Source organism: Eurosta solidaginis, chromosome 1 (assembly GCF_040869045.1).
Source record: "Eurosta solidaginis isolate ZX-2024a chromosome 1, ASM4086904v1, whole genome shotgun sequence".
In the NCBI taxonomy this organism is placed as follows: Eukaryota; Metazoa; Arthropoda; class Insecta; order Diptera; family Tephritidae; genus Eurosta; species Eurosta solidaginis.
The window spans coordinates 189,595,897-189,611,504 of record NC_090319.1 but is presented as its reverse complement, the minus strand read 5'-3'; the positions used below and the strand labels follow the sequence as shown (position 1 = coordinate 189,611,504).

At 38.8% G+C, this 15,608-nt stretch overlaps 1 protein-coding gene and 1 pseudogene across 5 annotated transcripts in view; one reads left to right on the top strand and one right to left on the bottom strand.

Annotated features, from left to right (window-relative positions):
• tw (Protein O-mannosyl-transferase 2) overlaps nucleotides 1-15,608 on the bottom strand; it is a 2,413,568-nt gene that overhangs the window by 1,658,766 nt on the left and 739,194 nt on the right. The gene's annotated exons all lie outside the window — the stretch shown is intronic.
• Nucleotides 12,628-14,158, top strand: LOC137238739 (polyamine-transporting ATPase 13A3-like; annotated as a pseudogene).

The window sequence follows — 15,608 nt, the reverse complement described above, 5'->3', positions numbered from 1 at the left end:
TATTCAGATCTTCTTGAATTTTATTGTATATTTCAGTTATTTTTCTCCACTCAGCAGCAGTAGTGTATCATCCGCGAAGAGATTAATATCACAGTAGTTTATAGAATTAGTTATATCATTGATATAAATATTGAACACTATTGGTACCAGCACCGATCCTTGCGGCAGCCCACTTTTTCCGATAAGGATTTTCCAACTATTGTTCTTTGGGAAAAATATCTTATAGAATAGTACACCAGATATTTTTGTTCATTGTTTTGTTGTAGCCTATTGTGTATTAAAATGAGTCTTTTGCATATATTAGAACTCCACCCGTGTGCCTACTGTGTGAATCGCACCGTATAAATTTATATGTTTGTATTTCCAACTCTTGATTTGCGATTTCGTCAGTGGAAAAAGTCCCCGAGCAAAAGATAAAATGACGATTTTGTGATTCTATCAGACGCTCTAGTTCAGCTTTGTTAGCGACAATACTACTAATATTCAAATATATACAACTCAGTTCCTTAACTATATTCGTTGCTATACCCGTTCCTTATTTTTCGACTGCGTATGTTTTTTATACGCAGGACAATATTTACTAAAAGCGTGATGATTTACATCGACGTCAAATACTTTTTTTTACCAATTCGCTGCAATTAACATATTTGGTTATGTTTGAGGTGCATTCTTTGTTGTCATGTGCTCCAGCACATTTGCTGCACGCTACATTATTTGTACAATCATTGGCTTTGTACTTATATCCCGAGCATTTAAATATCTCAATTACAAGTGTCGCACTCTTATAAATCGCGCGATTTTTATACTCAGTTGAGCAAAGCTCACAGAGTATATTAACTTTGGTTGGATAACTGTTGGTTGTACAGGTATAAAGGAATCGAGATAGATATAGACTTCCCTATATCAAAATCATCAGGATCGAAAAAAAGTTTGATTGAGCCATGTCCGTCCGTCCGTCCGTTAACACGATGACTTGAGTAAATTTTGAGGTATCTTGATGAAATTTGGTATGTAGGTTCCTGAGCACTCATCTCAGATCGCTATTTAAAATGAACAATATCGGACTATAACCACGCCCATTTTTTCGATATCGAAAATTTCGAAAAACCAAAAAGTGCGATAATTCATTACCAAAGACGGATAATGCGATGAAACTTGGTAGGTGAGTTGAACTTATGACGCAGAATAGACAATCAGTAAAACCACTTTTAAAAGAAGGTAATTTAAAAATTTTGCAAGCTGTAATTTGGCAGTCGTTGAAGATATCATTATGAAATTTGGCAGGAACGTTACTCCTATTACTATATGCATGCTTAATAAAAATTATCAAAATCGGAGAACAAAAAATTTAATATCTTTACAGTAAATAAAAACATTCAACTCCAGTAATGATATGGTGCAACAAAATGCAAAAATGAAAGAAAATTTCAAAATGGGCGTGGCTCCGCCCTTTTCATTTAATTTGTTTAGGATACTTTTAATGCCATAAGTCGAACAAAAATTTACCAATCCTCGTGAAATTTGGTAGGGGCTTAGTTTATGGGACTATAACTTATTCTTGTGAAAAAGGGCGAAATCGGTTGAAGCTACGTCCATTTTTTATACACAGTCGACGGTCTGTCCTTCCGCTTGGCCGTTAACACGATAACTTGAGCAAAAATCGATATATCCTTACTAAACTCAGTTCTGAGTGAGTACCTGAACTCACTTTGTATTGGTATAAAAAATGGCCGAAATCCGACTATGACCACGCCCACTTTTTCGATATCGAAAATTACCAAAAACGAAAAAAATGCCATAATTCTATACCAAATACGAAAAAAGGGATGAAACATGGTATTTGGATTGGTTTATTGACGCAAAATATAACTTTAGAAAAAAACTTTGTAAAATGGGTGTAACACCTACCATATTCAGTAGAATGAAATGAAAAAGTTCTGCAGGGCGAAATAAAAAACCCTTGAAATCTTGGCAGGAATACTGTTCGTGGTATTAAATATATAAATAAATTAGCGGTATCCAACAGATGATGTTCTGGGTCACCCCGGTCCACATTTGGTCAATATCTGGAAAACGCCTTCACATATACAGCTACCACCACTCCCTTTTAAAAGCCCATTAATACCTTTAATTTGATACCCATATCGTACAAACACATTCTAGAGTCACCCCTGGTCCACCTTTATGGCGATATATCGAAAAGGCGTCCACCTATAGAACTAAGCCCCACGCCCTTATAAAATACTCATTAACACCTTTCATTTGATACCCATATCGTAAAACATATTCTAGAGTCACCCCTGGTCCACCTTTATGGCGATATATCGAAAAGGCGTCCACCTATAGAACTAAGGCCCACTCCCTTTTAAAATACTCATTAACACCTTTCGTTTGATACCCATACTGTACAAACGCATTCTACAGTCACCCCTGGTCCACATTTATGCCGATATCTCGAAAAGGCGACCACCTATACAACTACCACCACTCCCTTTTAAAACCCTCATTAATACCTTTAATTTGATACCCATATCGTACAAACACATTCTAGAGTCACCCCTGGTCCACCTTTATGCCGATATCTCGAAGAGGCGTCCACCTATAGAATTAAGCCCCACGCCACTTTAAAATACTCATTAGCACCTTTCGTTTGATATCCATATTGTACAAACACATTCTAGAGTCACCCCTGGTCCATCTTTATGGCGATATCTCGAAAAGGCGTCCACCTATAGAACTAAGCCCCACGACATTTTAAAATACTCATTAACACCATATTGTACAAACGCATTCTAGAGTCACCCCTGGTCCACCTTTATGCCGATATCTTGAAAAGGCGACAACCTATACAACTACCTCCACTCCCTTTTAAAACCCTCATTAATACCTTTAATTTGATACCCATATCGTACAAACACATTCTAGAGTCACCCCTGGTCCACATTTATGCCGATATCTCGAAAAGGCGACCACCTATACAACTACCACCACTCCCTTTTAAAACCCTCATTAATACCTTTAATTTGATACCCATATCGTACAAACACATTCTAGAGTCACCCCTGGTCCACCTTTATGCCGATATCTCGAAAAGGCGACCATCTATATAACTACCACCACTCCCTTCTTAAACCCTCATTAATACCTTTAATTTGATACCCATATCGTACAAACACATTCTAGAGTCACCCCTGGTCCACCTTTATGGCGATATCTCCAAAAGGCGTCCACCTATAGAACTAAGCCCCACGCCATTTTAAAGTACTCATTAACACCATATTGTACAAACGCATTCTAGAGTCACCCCTGGTCCACCTTTATGCCGATATCTTGAAAAGGCGACCACCTATACAACTACCTCCACTCCCTTTTAAAACCCTCATTAATACCTTTAATTTGATACCCATATCGTACAAACACATTCTAGAGTCACCCCTGGTCCACCTTTATGGCGATATCTCGAAAAGGCGTCCACCTATAGAACTAAACCCCACGCCCTTTTGAAATACTCATTAACACCTTTCGTTTGATACCCATATTGTACAAACGCATTCTAGGGTCACCCCTGGTCCACCGTTATGGCGATATATCGCTACGGCGTCCACCTATGGAACTAAGGATCACTCCCTTTTAAAATACTCATTAACACCTTTCATTTGATACCCATATCGTACAAACATATTCTAGAGTCAACCCTGATCCACCTTTATGGCGATATCCCTAAATGGCGTCCACCTATAGAACTATGGCGCACTCCCTCATAAAATACTCTTTAAATTCATTTGATACACATGTCATAAAAACACATTCCAGGGTTATCCTCCGTTCACTTTCCTACATGGTTATTTTCCTTTATGTTGTCACCATAGCTCTCAACTGAGTATGTAATGTTCGGTTACACCCGAACTTAGCCTTCCTTACTTGTTTAATTTTAAATACTCCGTTCCATAGAATTGTTTCTGGCAGACTCTTTTTAATGCTTGAGTCGTTGCCTTGATCTCATCGGCTGAGATTATGCATGACTTTTCGTAGAATACTGCTTTGGTTTTAGGATACGTTCTTTTTATAAATCTCCTAACGTAGGATAGGGCCCTTAGATCTCGTGGTAAATTTGAAAAGCGATCGAGAAGATCTTCCTGTTGACTCATAATTTTCATATTTAATGATACGTAATAAAAATAAGCCCAGAGATTTTTTCATTTAACGAAAAAAGCGTCGCAGGGGAAAATTTGGAATAAAAAATTGCGCGATTTTTATTCCAAATTTTTATATTTAATAGAGCAAGGATGGGCCTATTTTCGGCTCCTAAATCAGTATCATTGCCAGCGAGTGCTAGCTGAGACGTTTGTGTGTTAAGTGGTGTAAAAAAATACATTGGAAATATCGTACACTTCGTCTAAAACGATATTCATCGCAAGAATGTTGCGGAAACACTAAACAACTGAAATGAAAATATTCTCTCTCAACCTCGAAAACCAATTCCCAAACTGTGTTGCAATAGTACGAAAACAAAAACATACATTTTTTGGCAAGAAATACGAAAAACGGAATAACCATAGACTGAAGTCGACTTTATATTAAGTAGCGCATTATTGACATTGGTTTCGCCTTCACATACATTCAGTTATATACAAGCCGATTCATTTTGCAATATATACATAAAAGTATTTAAAAAAGTATTTTTAAAGTACTAGCCTTAGAGGAAGTAGTAGTAGAAAAACGTAATAATGCATGTTTCGTATACAATCGTGGGAAAACGAAACCCTTTTCAGACTTGTTGGCAGGGTTGCTGTGAGCCTAGAAAGAAATGTATCAGTTTGCAAATAAAAAAAGGTACCAATCGTATAAGCAACGACTAATTTTACAAGTTTTATTAAAAACATAACTGCTTTCAGTTATAAATTTCAAATTATGGAGAAATTTTCAAATTTCTTCAGCTCGCATACATATATCGTTAAATCCACACTGTAAAAATTGTTGGAGCATATGTTGCATGTGTGTTTAATTTACGGCGACCATTTTTCTAATTTTAAAACTTGCCTTGTTTATGATTTGAATCATAAAGGAACTTTTAAAATAACAACTGAAAATGCAGTTCGAGTTGTGAATCGCAAAAGCGACATTACATATTTGTGGCCTTTAGTGCGAGCGAAGCCGGTGGTAAAGGCTAGTTTATCCTAAAACGCTTAATAATTTGAACATAATAAGAGCGGTGGCAGGCTATTTTCCACATAGCTTGGTAACAGTTAAATATTTATTAAGCAAGATGAGCCAGATGTGTTTGTATATTATTCTCTTCCTGTATTCTACGCCCCACATACCTGCACTTGATCGTCACTTACCAAGCACTCAAATGTGCAAGCGTGCCCGTACGAGCTAAAGGCTCATACGAGCCGTTTTGCCCATCGCTGTTATAGAGCATTGCAAGCTATTATGATCTCCTTTATATTAAGATGTACATACCTACAGCTATCTACTTAACACTTTATTTTTTGTAATTTTATATTTTAGTTGACGAAAAGCAAATAAACGTTGAAGAAGTTTGATAGAAACGTTCATGTGTTTTGATTAATATATTTCAACTCCCACACAGTTCCGAAATGACCCTGACGGGATCCCGGACGGATAGCGAAAATCATCCAGTAATGATGCCTTGAGGGTCACAAAATAATCCCGAAAAAGTCCATAAAAAGCCCCGAAACTACACTAACCGGACCCCGAAAACCATCTAGAAATGATCCCGGAAGGATCCCAAAATTACCCGAAATAGTCCCGAAAAACCCTGACGGGATCTCGGTTCGGTTCCCGAAATAACCGCATAAAATTTAGTCTGGGGGGGGGGGGGGGGGGAGGGCGGGCGATCGTCCCTTCGCTCCGATATTGATTTGATATCATTAGGTAGCTTGTTATAGCATTTTAATCCCTTATAATATAACTTACATTTGTCTGCTTCAGTTTTATAAGCAGGTAGGTTGAAATTATTTTTGCTTCGAGTATTTACAGAATGCATATCTTTTACAAATTTGATGTTGATCTTTAAGTACGCAGGCAAATTATCGTCTATTATGTTCTTAATAAATTTTATAGTAAAATAAAATAGTTGCTGTCTAATGCTTAGTCAATTTGGACCAGAGAGCATGTCTCTGAAAGATGTGTCATAGCGTTTTTTGAGAATGAATCTGTAAGCTCGGTTCTGTTGCTTTCTAGCTTGTATATCTGACTATCTCGAAATATAAAAAATATAGTCGGGCAGTAAAGAAAATGTGGTTCGATTACTGATCTATAAACAATTACTTTGTATTTATTATTTAAATTTTGCAGGTTCTCTGTGTAAAATATATATTTTTTAGCTACTTTTCCCACTGTATAATCAACGTGCTCATTTAAATTGTGAACAATTGTGGTGTGTCGTAAACTCGGAAAAGGAGTGGAGGTACCACAATTGTGTTAGGGTTAAATTTAAAAGAAAAGAAAGAAAGGCGAGAGATATTTCTCGTTATAATATTTCTTTATTATAGTGAAAATTAAAATTAGAACAATAATTTACCTTTGTATGAACTAAAGATGGCGGGGCTTCTCGGACATTGATGGCTGTGGCTGTTGATCGCTCGACAATCGCTGGAAAAGTAGACGGTTGCCTTGTCGAGGACAGCCGTTGAACCGTGGAAAAAGTCTCCGGTTTTAAGTGGAAGCTTCCCTATACAGTTGTACCGGCATGCATGTATATTTGTACGGACAACATAACCCTACCTATGTACACATATAGATATGTGCATGTGGGCGAACTAGTTGTCGATAAAGTGGTGCTATTAGGGTGGCGCGAGTTGATATGAATTTAGGTTTCGGGCCTAAACATGCCGGCCCCCTTGCGATACGCAACAGCTTAGACTCCGCCCGAGCGGCGCCGACCACGACTTAGCTTACGACTATATTATAAGCTAAGCGGTGCGCGCCGGATGGCGCGACGGAATCCTCCTTGCTCTCGCCGTTACCTATAGCTAGGACGAGATAAAGGAATGGTAAAGTAAAAGAACACGCATCATATATTTCTTGCCAGTTACTACAGAAATCCATTTATTGTGAGAAAAAGAAAGATGTTATTCACATATATAAAGCTTAAAGCTAAGTAACCTTTCAAAGTCATGTTAGATCGGGTGGGTCCCCGAGAGCACCCATCCAAAGAACGAGGCGGATTGGTGTTGACGCATACAATTGTGGATCCGCCAGACGAATGTGTTCGTAAGGAGCTGCGACGCTGGGGTCGACGCTATAAGTTGGACTGACGCGACTAAACTCGTGGACGCAGACTGCGTGAGTCGTCGCCGTCTTGCTCTGTCCATGTTTGCCTCTAATTCTAATAAAATAACCGGTTTCGCCGGCGGCGTTGGTTGTCGGCAGTGCTAACTCTCGCGCCAGCCTGCGGTCGATCTTTGTGCGGGGGGAACATGCACCAATGAGTGCACGGATGAGATGGAAACGCCCCCCGGCTTCCACCTTCACGACCGCAGTCGACGCCAAAGTAGCCATTGGGCGAAGGGTTGGGCCGGCTGTAGTGCGGGCCGGAATGACTCCGTTCCGGAAGGAAATGTTGTGTGGTAGCTGGCGCGGCCGAGTGGCCAGTCTACCGTCTCGGTTTTCTTCTTGAAGATTTCGTACAGCGCGTAGCTGGCGCGGCCGAGGGGCCAGTCTACGCTCGCGCTTCTCTCGGTGTATTCGTGGGCGTCGCTACGTGGGTGGGCGGAAAGGCCGTGATTCTGCTCAACTTTTCTCTCGTCGCTCGTAGGCTAGTAGGGGTCGGAACGGCCGTGGGTCCAATCCCCTACTGTCAGATTGGACTATATGGCTGCCCGCTCCACTCCCGGATGGTAAATATTGCTCGTCCTTAAAGGCCGACTCGGACGCGTGGAGAGACAGCGCCTCATCCATCGTCCCGTGTCGTCCACCTCATGCATAGTGGCCATCCGCTCATACCCTTCTTCCTCTTCTTGCATGACCAGCTGGTTCCAGCTCTTCGGCGGCTCTGGCTCGGACGACAAGTCCTCCATCGACAGGTGCAGCGTAGTATGCCCTCACTCGTGCAGTCTCGGGCACGATGTACCATTGAAAAGCAATTTTGGCAGTACTTGGCTTTTATAATTTCGCGCAGTCGTTGCAGCGGGGACTTCGCGCGGTATATCGTGCACGACCTGATTGGATGTTTCGCGTCGCATAAATGGCACGGCTTTGGGTAACGAGCGGCCTGGCGCTCGGTCATCTTTTGTAGCGAAGCGTAACGAGTCATTCTATTTAGAGAAAATGGAATAAAAATAAAGGCAACTCGTTGATTTATTATGACTATGTTACGCGTTCTGTGGCGAGTAAGCCTTAACTGCGTTAATTAAATTTTTCGTGTGAGTGGGGTGAAACTCGGTAGCTGCCTAAGAAGAGATTCGCGCATGTTATGTGCATGGTCTCTTTCAATTCGCGTTATGTGTCTGGGGCTTTAGTGCTATTTTACTTATTTTTGTGTCACCCGGTAGCGTTTTAGTTAGCCACGGGCACACTAATGTTGCAGAAAAATGAGCATTTACGATTTTCGGTTCTATAAAATTGATACACCTTAAAGTCGTTTAAACAATATATTTATTGTTTTTGTCTTTATTAAATTAAAGATACAAGAGCAAAACAATTGTTTCGACACATACGTAGTGTCTTCATCAGTTGCTACGATCAACTAACCAAAACAAAATAAAAATAAACAAAGTAAGCTTAACTAAATCAAACAAACGAATTTAGAAAAAGCTAATACAATGTAACAAGTTAAAGAGAGTTACAAGAACAAAAAACAAAGTAATTATATATGTCTGCATGTATAACAATAAACGGAACCATCAAACATTACTGAAGAGCTGTGAATAGACTCGAATACAGTGGGCCTTTATCACGATTTACCGAGTCACTTTTGTTTACATATATATGTAAAGATTCTAGAATATTTAATCTGCTATTATTTGTTTCTGCTTTTATTAATTGAAAACCGTCTTCGCTTATTCGGTGCCTATTCGATAAAGCATGTTCAGCGATTCCACTTCTCGGGTCAATATTCTTTATATATTTTAAATGCTCATTTAACCGAATTCGTACAGTGCGGGACGACTGACCAATGTACTTAGCGCCGCATATATTCCCATCGTCGTTTTTCTGCGAGCACGTTATTGAATACACGCCCGGCTTGTCCAAATTTTCACATCTGTCCTTCGTTGTTTTCAATAGAGATTTTAACTTTGTTGTTGTTTTTGGGGCCAACATTACATTTACTTGCCTATAAAGTTTTTGTAAGTCATTAAAGCTGTTTGGATCATAAGTCATGCTACACCAATTCTTCTTATCATCCACGCCCACTGTGTCAAAAAATGAACTACTCTCCCTTCGCTCCTTTTTGTTGTGGTGCTTTTTAATTATTTGCAATATAATTCTGGAGGAATAACCATTGGTTTTCGCGATGCTCACGATTTTTTCCTTTTATTTTTTGTATGCCGAATCACTGAGCGGCACATTTACTAGCCGGTGAGCCATAGAATTGAAAGCGGCTAATTTGTGGGAAAGATGGTGATTGGACTCAATCGGAATAAATCGATCAGTCGAGGTGGGCTTCCGATATATATCGAATTCGATATTTCCATCGATATCTCGTTTTATTTTTAGGTCCAAAAACGGTAGCTCATTATTGGATCCAAAAATAAAACGAGATATCGATGGAAATATCGAATTCGATATATATCGGAAGCCCACCTCGAGTGATCGATTTATTCCGATTGAGTCCAATCACCATCTTTCCCGCAAATTAGCCGCTTTCAATTCTATGGCCCACCGGCTAGTAAATGTGCCGCTCAGTGATTCGGCATACAAAAAAGAAAAGGAAAAAATCGTGAGCATCGCGAAAACAAATGGTTATTCCTCCAGCATTATATTGCAAATAATTAAAAAGCACCACAACAAACAGGAAAGAAGGGAGAGTAGTTCATTTTTTGACACAGTGGGCGTGGATGATAAGAAGAATTGGTGTAGCATGACTTATGATCCTAACAGCTTTAATGACTTACAAAAACTTTATAGGCAAGTAAATGTAATGTTGGGCCCAAAAACAACAACAAAGTTAAAATCTCTATTGAAAACAACGAAGGACAGATGTGAAAATTTGGACAAGCCGGGCGTGTATTCAATAACGTGCTCGCAGAAAAACGACGACGGGAATATATGCGGCGCTAAGTACATTGGTCAGTCGTCCCGCACTGTACGAATTCGGTTAAATGAGCATTTAAAATATATAAAGAATATTGACCCGAGAAGTGGAATCGCTGAACATGCTTTATCGAATAGGCACCGAATAAGCGAAGACGATTGTCAATTAATAAAAGCAGAAACAAATGATAGCAGATTAAATATTCTAGAATCTTTACATATATATGTAAACAAAAGTGACTCGGTAAATCGTGATACAGGCCCACTGTATTCGAGTCTATTCGCAGCTCTTCAGTAATGTTTGATGGTTCCGTTTATTGTTATACATACAGACATATATAATTACTTTGTGTTTTGTTCTTGTAACTCTCTTTAACTTGTTACATTGTATTAGCTTTTTCTAAATTCGTTTGTTTGATTTAGTTAAGCTTACTTTGTTTATTTTTATTTTGTTTTGGTTAGTTGATCGTAGCAACTGATGAAGACACTACGTATGTGTCGAAACAATTGTTTTGCTCTTGTATCTTTAATTTAACAAAGACAAAAACAATAAATATATTGTTTAAACGACTTTAAGGTGTATCAATTTTATATTGTCGTGTGTGTGAGTCGTTTACCGCTCTAAACTAACTATTTAACTATTTAGTTGATTTTCGGTTCGCACATTCTGGTACCGAACCGGGTAGAGAGTGTATCACGTGGGTTCTTTTGAGTCGTTGTTATTTGTGTTGTTGGTGCTGGAAATTAACAACTTTCCTGCCTGCCGAGAAAAAATGTTTGGACAGCAAAATGTTATGCTATATAAAGAAAAAAAAAATAGAATATGTTCGTTTTGGAAGAGGGAAAAAATTTAGAAAATGTGTATTTTTTTATTTTTTTTTTGGATTGCCCTTCGATTATTTGCCCAAATTTTCTCCAGTTTAATTGACGGCCTTAGCCATGGCATGGTTCCCGAAGTGTATTTGGCTGCGATACCGATTTGTCAGAAACGGGTTTTTGGGTACCCGTTGGCATTATTTATGCATCCCTAATATAATGTACATTTAAAACTCGGCATATATATGTACATACGTTGGTATAAGTATATGGATAGTCAGTGCACGGACCTTACCGCATTGGTGGCTTTACTAACTTTTCTGACTCATTTTCATTTTCTACTACTACTACCACCGAGGCCCAAAATCTACCAATATTTCAGTATTTTCGCATTGAGAACAAATACTGCGATCAGTTTGTAAACGTATTTAATTGCTGAGCACAACCAACTAATATTAGGCGCTTACACTAACCACCCCAACGAAATTTGAACAAAGTGGTGCACAAATTCAAAACGGAAATAAATTTGTTTATGAAATATATGTAGTAACTGAGCACGCAAATAATTTTCGGCGCTATTGTCATCTTTTTGCGTGTGTGAATACTTTGCCGAATAACATGCCGAAATAGTTTATTTTGTGGCAAGATTTTTGGTTCATTGGAAATTTGTTGTGGTAGTTAGACGTTTTGGTATGTGATTTATTTTGTGAGTTGTTTGTTTTACAATTAGTTGGGAATATTTTGTTACAAATATAAACCATATGGTGTGGATATCCCGGAGTTGGAGCGATGTCCATACATATGGATGGAGTATCGACCCTTTTTTTTTTTTGATTGTGTGTACCGGCATCGCAAAAGGGGTGCTCCAACGGTGGGGTCGGCCGCGCTGTCAGCTGTCACACTTTTGCGATGCCCTTTTATTCATGTATTGATGGATTTTCCCTTTGCAGGTTTTGGTACGGAGCATCCTGGCTGATGCAACTGCGATGTGCTTAAGATTAACCACTCGTTCTTTCACAATATGTTTTTCCCGGAATTTTGGTTGGTTTTGGAAACTTTCCCGAATTTCGTATTACCTCGCCTGGTGCCAATAATAATTGCGTTTGCTGCGCTAAACCAACAACAGCCATAGCTGCTGCAGCAGCAGCGCCAGCTCCACCAAATGTTGGGGAGGTGCTTACAAACCCGGTTTGTGTTAGATCAATATGTCGGGTAGATCGATATTTGTTACTTGTTTAGTTTTATAATACGAATTGAAGCCATTATCTTCCCAACCTTTGGCGCGTAACTCTATCAATTCGAGTAGATTCAGTCTCGTCATAATATTTAAGCGTTCGTCCGGAATACAACGAAAGCACGATCTAGTGTATCCTTTGATATGGTTTCCAATGGTGGACCATATATGCGTAAATTTTGCACTAGCGCCGCCATTGGTTCCGTATTATTAATACCCGATTGTAGAGTTAACGCAAACCAGAGTTAACGTTCACCAGAAATTCTGCAAATTCACACAAGAGAAAGACTTTTTACTGTTCGTCGTAGTGGATGAAACATCCAATAGATTTGCGATTGATTGCGACCAAAATACAAATGAATGCATATTCGAGTCTTGTGGCAATGGAACGCGATCTTTTGCAGATGACAAAGAGTGCTTGTCAATTTAACGAACCAGGCTCGCAAATATATGGATGCAAAAGATCTAAAACACCTTTTACGCGTGTTGAGATGAACGGTGGTACATGGAAAACCATCCAAACCTGTAAAATCACTTTCAAGCGCTGCGATTTCTGCCATGAAAAAAGATGTTGATAGTTCTGATGATGGAGAAACCAGCAAAAAACTACCGACTTATGTTCTCAATTGCAGGCAATATAATGAACTCTATACGAAGATGCTAACGATTTAGGGAGAGCATTCAATGAAAAAGTAAAAACGTTCCCGGGCTTAAGTGATATTAAAAGACCATTTACAGGCTAGCTAAAACCGTGGACGTAGCAAGAAAACAGCTGTTGTTGGTTTTTAGCGATGCTGAATCCTTTCTATGTTTTTCAATTATTTTCTGTTATATTGTGGTTCACATATGATTATTATTACTATGCATGTGTAATATTGCTAATGTCCGTATTTGGAATAGCTATGTCAATTATTCAAACTAAACAGAATCAAGATGCTTTACGAGAGACTGTTTCGAACGTTGGAAATACTTCAGTGCTAACGGAAACGGGTGATGCCTATGAGATGGCTTCTTCATATGTAGTACCTAGGGATATTATTGAAATACCCACAAATGGATGTATGAGGCAATGTGATGCTGTACTTTTGTCTGGAAACTGTATCCTAGACGAATCAATGTTGACAGGTGAATGTGTACCTCTAACTAAAACTCCGTTGTTAATGAAACGTGATATAATTTTTGATAAGCAAGAACATGCACGACATATTCTTTTTTGTGGAACGCAGATTATACACACACGGTATATTGATTCTGAAAAAGTTTTAGCCCTTGTAATAAATACCGGAAACATAACTGCCAAAGGTGGACTGGTTCGTTTAATATTGTACCCACCACCTGTTGAGCTCTAATTGGCTTTATTTACAAGTTAGCTACTAAGATATTACGCGGTATTGAACCAGTAAAATTGCAGTGGAATCGCTAGACATTATAACGATAGTAGTTCCACCAGCGTTGCTAGCTGCCATGACTGTGGGATGAGTTTACGCTCAAAAGCGTCTAAAAAAGAAAAGTATTTATTGCGTATCTCCGAGTTCAATAAATGTTGCCGGTGGCATCGATTGCTGTTGTTTTGATAAGACAGGTACTCTTACCGAAGAGGGTTTAGACATGTGGGGTGTGGTACCAAAAACAGTGACGAATGAATTCCAGATGCCCATTAAAGAAATTGAACGCTTGCCTTTTGATAATTTTTTATTTGGAATGGTAACATGCCATTCAATAACTTTTATGAACGGAAAGCTGGTTGGTGATCCACTTGATTTAAAGATGTTTGAGTCTACTGGGTGGAATATAGAAGACCAAATGAATATACCTGATAATCAAAAATATGGCTTAATCCATCCAACAATTATACGACAGCCAAGAAAAGAGTCAACCTCATTCTAATTCATACAGATACCTCAAATAACAAAAAAATCAAATAATTTTTTAACGACTTATACGTACGTATTAAGAATTGAAGACAAAACTATTCACCACGCAATTCATCCAAAAACGAAGTGCAGGTTATATCAGGAAGGTATTTAACACGCCTCTTGGATCGTGTAGCCGACAAAGGCAGGAATAAGCTTGAGTTTTTTTTTTTACCTGGTGGACTATCCACCATACAATCCATCCGATCGTGGTCTGAAGTATCTCAACATTCACAACGACAGCAAGCGGCGTGTTAACGCCGGCCCCCAAAGCAGAAAGTCCGTGAGTGTAAGTAAATTTTTGTGCTTTTAGAAAGATTCCGCATGAAATGTCTTTTAAAATGGGAATTAATAAACTTTAAAATGCTTGTGTACAGGTCGACGTCGCAACCGTAGGAGTGGAAATGCTGGGAGGAATGGAATGCCATGTCTTAATGAGAACGAAGGAATTGACAGGTAAGAAGGCGCCTTCAAGTAATACTACTGAACTAACCACATATTCGAGGTAAAATTTTTCTGTTAAAGATAAATATATTCTAACGAGTGAGGAAATTTTGAAATTGTGTGCCATATTTGAGCAAGAATTTAGAGCGGTTTTATCTAAAATTTGTAACATACAAGTTTAATGTTTTACTAGCCGTGGAAGCTGAAAACAACTTATAAATAAACTTAAAAAGAGTCGAAATAGGTAGGAAATTAATAACTTTGGAAAGATTCATTGTGCTAGCATGAATGACATCCGCTAACTGTGTTGTTTCTTTAAATATTTGTAGTATAACTGGGAAGCAATCAGTTTACAAATACCCGATCGGTACTGAACTTCATACTTATTTGAACCTTTTTGCATTTTAATGAATTTATTAACTATGCCATGATCTAGAAGTGTGGCTGAGTATAGGTTTTATGGAAAGTGCGGATTCCATATAATCATGCTCTTTCGTAAACCTAGGAACATACGAAACCTAAACGAATTCAAAATCAGCGTTCAACGTCAAAACTCGACTCGATTCACGTAAAATTGCCATATGTAACGAAATGTACCCATGGAGCACATTAACTTGTCCATTCCGTATGTTCGGAACATTCGACTCCATTTAAGCATTTGGGGGAATCGGTTTATATTTGGAATATTATGTATATACGTGTTTGATATATTCGGCCCCCATTAGGTAGTCTGAAACGAACGTGTTCGGAATATTCTAAATCAACGTTTTATCCGGAAGACTTCTATGAATACTTAACGGAAAAAGCATCCTCCGAAGCTTGAGACTGTAAAAGTGAATACTCCCTATGTAGCCGGACCGTACAAAGGCTTACCGCCTTTGTAAAAGACAAGGCCGGAATATAAAGTTCTAAGAAAATAAGCCATTTTCTTTTTTGTCAGTTCATTGTGGCTGCTGAGTAGAGTATCACCCCATGTCGGA